General features: G+C 40.4%; 1 long non-coding RNA gene across 2 annotated transcripts in view; it reads right to left on the bottom strand.

The window, feature by feature from the left end:
* Positions 1–724: 724 nt before the first annotated feature.
* The window catches only part of LOC116644480, a 70563-nt gene continuing 64610 nt past the window's right edge, over positions 725–6677 (bottom strand). For both annotated transcript variants that reach the window (XR_004301764.1, XR_004301770.1), the window contains exon 8: positions 725–6611. This is a non-coding gene — a long non-coding RNA (uncharacterized LOC116644480). The remainder of the gene's footprint in view (positions 6612–6677) is intronic.

Here is a 6677-nt window from a genome sequence, read left to right as displayed (position 1 = left end):
CAATGTAACTTTCCTCAAAACTACCCACCCTTCCACCCCAACTAATGCTCATGTAATTGTCTAGAATTTTAGTTCCAACTTGTTTTAAGCACAAAAATATTAGTCGTATTACAGTTATATTATTGTACTACTGATTTGGATTTGTGGGTACCTGAGGGTTTTAAATTTCCTGAGTCCTTAGGGCGCCTGGCTGGCTCAGTCAGTGGAGCATTTGACTCTTGGTCCTGGGGTTGTGAGTTCAAGCCCCACATTGGGTGTAGAGATTACTTAAAAATAAAATCTTAAAACAAACAAATAGAAAATAAATTTCCAGAGTCCTTGTCTGTCTGAAAATACAATTATTTCATCCTTACTTTTGAATAATTATTTGGTTGGGCACAGCAAATGGTACATTTATGGTTGTACACTTGGGTAACGGGCAAAGTGACTTTTGTTCCTGTTCACAAGAGGCAAAGAGGTTTTAACTTCCTGCTTCATGTGGGGGGTGTTGGCTTCCAGATCCCAGTTGGTGTTAAGACTCTAGCCCTGGTGCTCCCTGCTCAGCAGGGAGCCTGCTTCTCCCTCTGACCCTCCCCCCTCTCATGTGCTCTCTCTCCCTCTCTCATTCTGTCTCAAATAAATAAATAAAATCTTTAAAAAAAAATAAAAAAATAAAAAATAAAAAAAAGAATTATCTTTAAAAAAAAAAAAAAAAAGACTCTAGCCCTGGTGGCCTTATCTACTCTTGGCTCCCCATGGGCTGTGCAGCTTTAGTCCTTGCTAACCACTGAGTTTTCCTTCCCATTTCTAATCCACAAAAACTTTCCTTTTTTGTTTTAGATTACAGAGTTGCATATATATTTAATACTTTACCTATCATTTCCTATGCATTTCGAGATGAGTGGTGTTTCTGCATGTGTTCGACCCACCATCAGACCCAGAGCTCTGAGCCTATATCCTCATAATAGAGCTAAGGGATCTATTTGCCAAGGTCCAGAAAAACTAAATCTTTTTGACGTATCAAAGCAGGCATAAAATGCAAAGCACCAAATTAAAATTTTGTTAAAGATCCTAAATTGGAGCTGAGCAATGCTGCACTTGGATTGGTTAGCGCAAATTAAACAGAACTATTTCATTCAAGTTTATGGTCATGTGGGTTAATTAAAAATTTCTCTTTAGAAATACAGCCCCCAAGACTCTATGTAATTTAAATAGATTCTACATTCATGCAGAGTGAGAATGGCAGTTTCAATATTTAATTCTTGCTTCGTAAACTTTGAAGGCTAAAAACACATCCTCCCCAAGTTGTGAACACTCTTTATGTTGGAAGCAGCTCACTAAAGGAAACTTGGAGTTGCTAGGTAACTTGGTGCCTGTGGAAGGCTTCTGATAAAATGTATTTAAATCAGATTTCCTGGAGCAGATGGGTAAACTGAAGTGGAAAATAAATTCAAATGATCTGATACTGGCTTTTCATGCTAAAACTAAAATCTCTTTGCAGTCAAAGCTCATATAGATCTTTTTAACTGGGCAGGTTTAAGGTGGCCTTTCTGCAGAGAGCATCGCATCTCATTCTCTGCGACACAAAGCCATCCAAGCTTTATGAGCTGAATTTCCTCCCAGAAACTGAGGAAGATCCGTGAAGAATGAACATCAAGTGGAGAAGGAAATATCTTTGAATAGGTCTGCTTTCCTTTCCTCTTCACTGGGTACAACCTTTCCTGATAAAGTTAAAGGACCTAATTGGGTGGTCTTCTCTTTAGTTCTTCCATATCTTTTTTTTTTTTTTACCCAGGTCTTAATAATAAAAACAAATAGTCAAAGTGGGATTGAGTTGCTAGGTAGTGAATCAGCCAAGCCAGAATCCCCCAGTCTTCAGTGGTTAGTCCAGAAGCTCTTAGAAATCAGAAGAAACTGTGAATTTATACTGGGAATGTATATAATGTAGCTGTGAGCATCACCCAATAATTGAATTGCTACTACTTGAGCTTACATAGGTTGAGAATGAATAGAAGCTGCCAGTTATTTTTCAAGGTTTTTTGTATGAGGTCATAGGTATTGGGGGCAAGTGGTGGTTGGGGAGGGGCAGTTACACATAATCCTCTATCAGGAATTCTCCAGAAATCTCTTTGTAAAGGAGAAACTTCAGTCACCCTGTAACTCACAAGAGTCACTTTATTACTCAATCCTCTATAACCTTTTAGGCTTGGTGAATTTACACAAAAATAATTCAAACGCAATCTAGTAGTTAACTTATCAGTTCTAGTAACTAAAGATAACCACATTCCTGGACATGAAGCCCTGGAAAAGTGTCATTACCTCTCTGACAACATGCATAAAAAACACATGAAATAAGAAAAGGAAAGTGATTCTCAGAACCCAGCATACATGTCTCTTGTTACTGCACTGTGAGAATTTTCACCATGAGAATAAAAAAGGGCACTCTGGGAGGAGGAGACAGCAATGGGAAGCAGGTGTAAACAAGAACGGCATGCTGCAGAACTGCAGCTAAGGGAAACGGCTCACACTGAGTGGTTACTGCCTGGCAGGCACTGTACTAGGTTCTTCACCTGTGTCATTGCACTTAATTATCACAGCAAACAGACCCAGAAGACATTATTTTTTTCCATTTTATAGGTGATAAAACTGAGGCCCCGAGGGGCCGAGTGACTTAAAAGAGGTCGCACAGCTCATGAATGGCAGAGCCAGATTCAGAAACAGGTCTGCCTGTTTGAAAGCCCATGCCACTTCCTCGGGCGACTCAGGGCCCTGGGGAGGGAGTGGGATAATAGACACTCTCATATACTGCTAATGGGAGTGTAAATTGGTTCCACTTTTTAGAGAGAAATTTAACAATATCTGTCAAAATGTTAAGTGTACACAGCCATCAGATTCAGCAAAATTGTCTTCTGGGAATTTATCCTAGAGATGCACTTTCACAATTACACAATGATGTATGCATAAAGGGTGTTCATACCGGCATGGTCTGTAATAGAGAAAAACCGAAAACATCCTAAGTATCCATTAATAGGAGATTGGTTATGGTAAAAACCACACTATCAAATATACTACACTCATTAAAAAGAACAAGGTAAATCTATGTGAACACATGAAAAGATAGTCTTGATATTGTTCAATAAAAAGAGGAAGTTGCACAAGAGCACAGATCTGTGAGTGTGTGTGTCAGGGGTACGATCCTCTTTGAAGCACGCACCATTTGCTATTGTCAATGGTGATCTTCTAGGGAGCAGTGAACCTGAGGGTGGTTCCTGGTAAAGTGGAGAGGGAAACTTTACTTTCACTTTGTACCATTCTAATCTGATTTTTTTTCTAATAAGCAAGTATTACTTTCATAATAAAAGAAAAATTTTTTTACAAAGGCCCTTTGTGAACTTAGAAAATAATGGAAAGTTTTTACAACACAAAAATGAAGTGGGTCAGGATCTGTTGGAGAATAAAGGGAAGGCAGATGATGATTAAGGAGCTAATGATTGCCAAAGGTCATTTATGTCTTCACGCTAATTGCCAATGCAGATTCACAAAGAACTTCAGCATTGGAGAGAGTGCACCTTGAAGGCAGAAGACCAAAAAGGAAACTCTTCATGATATTTTGGATATCTTGTCAAACCAACCTCGAAATGCTCTGATATTCTCTCAACCTCATTCAGTGCCTGGAATCTTCAACACATTGTTCTATTCATACACAGCACAATCAGTATAAAGGGAACCTGGTAGGCAGCTCAGACAGGAAGAGGAGTCCTTTTCCCCAGAAAACATGGCTGCTGCAAACCATACTATTCTCAGGATGCATGGGGATCGTCAGTGACAGCTGTAGCCCTTTGTGCATGGAAATATTCTTCCTCTGATGTGGCAGCAGATTGCATTTGCCTGGTTAATCCAGCCGTACACTGGAGAAATGAGAAAAGGCCCAAGCAACCCATATGTGGGTATGATTCTAAAAGGAGATGAGCCGACCAACAGGATTTTTTGCCACTGCTTTTTCTGATAATGTCAACATAGCCACTATTGTTCCATTGGTTTTCTTCGCTCTGAAGCTAAAAAGAATTTACGCTGAGTGAATATCTCTGAGATGCTTCAGATATCTCAGGGCACTTTCTGCAGAACACATGACTGAATACTTGTTTTGAACTTTTTGCACGGAAATACGTTTTTTTTGTTTTATCCTAACTGCTCAATGCTTCCTATTCTTCTAATTTTGTTCTAGTTAGGTTTCCTTAGGCTGTTAAAGCCATTATTTGCACTTTCCCTAATAATAACAATGATAGCTAATATTTATTGGGGCTTATTAAGAGCCAGGTCCATTTTAAGTATTCTATGTAAATTAATTAGTTTAATCCTCATTACAAATCTATGAAGTAGGTACTGTTACTATCCACTTAGCAGATGAAGAAAGCACAGATTAAGAGGTTAAGGAACTTGCCCAAGCAGTAGAGCTAGGATTCAAAGCAGCTCAGTCTCTCTAAAGCATGTTTATTTAATCATGTGCTATACTACAACACAACAAAGGTAACTGTCTTGTAGGAGGCGGGAGGACAGAAAATCTATCTGAACCAAGATAATCCTTATGTTCTCAGCAGTCTGGGTATCTCTTCCCTGTTTTTGACACCCTCTCCTCTCCAGAGAATTCTCAATTCATCTTCCTTAACATGGAGAGGGACTCTACCCAGAATCCTCAGCTTCACCATCAACCATGCCTCAAGGCTCTAGCTCCTTTCCTGCCAACTCAAGCCCACATTGATGTCTTCCTCTGCTAACAACTTTTGTCTTTGTTGGCAGCACCATACAATTAGCACATATTTTAAAAATATCCTATTATCTAATTATCTAAAATACATAATTTAACACATTCTTCCAATCATGCCTTTCTCCCCAGGCTTTAAGGGTATATCAAACACTTTTTAGACTTCATCTCATATCCTCTCAGCCCAACTTCTATTCCAACTTTTGCTGCAACAACCAGCTGTGCTCAGGAATAACCAGACAGGGTCTTGTCTCAGGTGGATCATAAATTTATTACACTCTCTAACCTGAGCTTCTCTGATAACCTGACTGGATATCTGCAGGAATCTGCTTATCTCTCACACATATGCATTCAGAGGGATTGACATCCTTTGAAGAAATCCTTGACTAATAAGGATGGAAACTGGTAGGTAGAGCTGCTCTCTTCTGCCCTTGTGTAGACAATTATGAGACACATTCTAAATGGCTCACAGTGATGACCGGCCTGATAATGTCTGTTTTTATAGCTTTCTCTACAAGGATGTTTGGGGAAGAGGCATATGGATGGACTTAGGAGGAAACATGTGATGACTGAGGATTATTGATTCTCATGTTAATGTCCATGAGCATCCTTCATAGTGAATCAAGAGAACATCAACAACATCAACAACCAAGTAGAGAGGATGATCTGTCTTCTGGATGTCAATGAGCCTCTCTCCATGCCCACTCCAGTACTGTGCAGTGGGTTCATGAATGACATGGCCATAATGACAGGGATAGAGATGAAGTGTGGACACAACAGTATCAACTCTCTTTCACCAAGACTAATATAGTTCCCGCCATGGCTGAATCTCCATCCTGTCAGCAGCACACACTGGCACAGATAAAGCCCCATCCTCAAGGAGATTAGTCAATTACTTGGCAAGCTGATTACATCAGACCCAATTCCATTACTGGAATTGGCATCTCCTTTGGATATGGCTTTGCCTCCCTTAACCACAGTGCTGCTGCCAATACTACTACCCGAGGACTTAGAGAATGCCTTCTTTGCCAGTATGGGATCCCACACAACATTGCCTCAGACTAAGGGACCCATTTGATAGTAAAAGAGAGGGTGACAATGGACACATGACTATGAGACTGACTGGTCTTGCAATATACTTGATCGTCTAGAGATAGCCAGCTAGTAGAATAATGGAATGGCCTATTAAAACTTCATTTAAGGTGCTAGCTTGAGCATAATACCCTATAGGGCTGGACTGCATCTTCCAGCATGCCGTATATACAGAACCAATGGTGCTGATTCTCTAAAGCTAGAATATATGGGTCCAGGAACCAGTGGGTAGAAATCAGATTGGTTCTTTTCACTATCACTCTCAATGATGCACTTGTGAAATATTATTAAGGACAATTGACTTGGTTACAATGAGAAACTAGGGTTCCTACTACACAATTGAGGTAGTAGGGCAGAAAAGAATATGATCTAGGACCCAGGGACTCAGTGAGCCATCTTTTGGAGGTAACGCCATACCTCATAACTGGAATTGGAACTGCAGCCACCTCAGTCCAAAAGGGCGAAAGCAACTCAGACCCTTTGGGGATGCAGATCTAAGTCACCCCACCTAGAAAGCAACCTAGACCAGCTGAAGTGTGGGCAAAGGGTGAGGGAAATCTATAATGAGTAGAAGATGAAGATGATAAATATCAATTACAGTCTTGGGACCAGTTGAAGTAGTGGGGATTGGAGCTCATTACATTAACCTTTCCTACCCTCCCCCCTTTTAAGTAAGCTCTATGCCCAACATGGGGCCTGAACTCACGACCCCGAGATCAAGAGTTGCATGCTCCACTGACTGAGCCAGCCAGGCTTCCTCTGTCAAGTCTTGAAGGCTCTGTGGAGAAAAATAAAGCACAATAGGGCATAGAGAAGAGCAGGGTGGGGTGATTATTTTAAAAAG

The sequence above is a fragment of the Phoca vitulina genome, unplaced genomic scaffold, assembly GCF_004348235.1.
Source record: "Phoca vitulina isolate PV1807 unplaced genomic scaffold, GSC_HSeal_1.0 scaffold2, whole genome shotgun sequence".
Lineage (NCBI taxonomy): Eukaryota > Metazoa > Chordata > Mammalia > Carnivora > Phocidae > Phoca > Phoca vitulina.
This window is presented reverse-complemented; position numbering and strand designations above follow the sequence as displayed.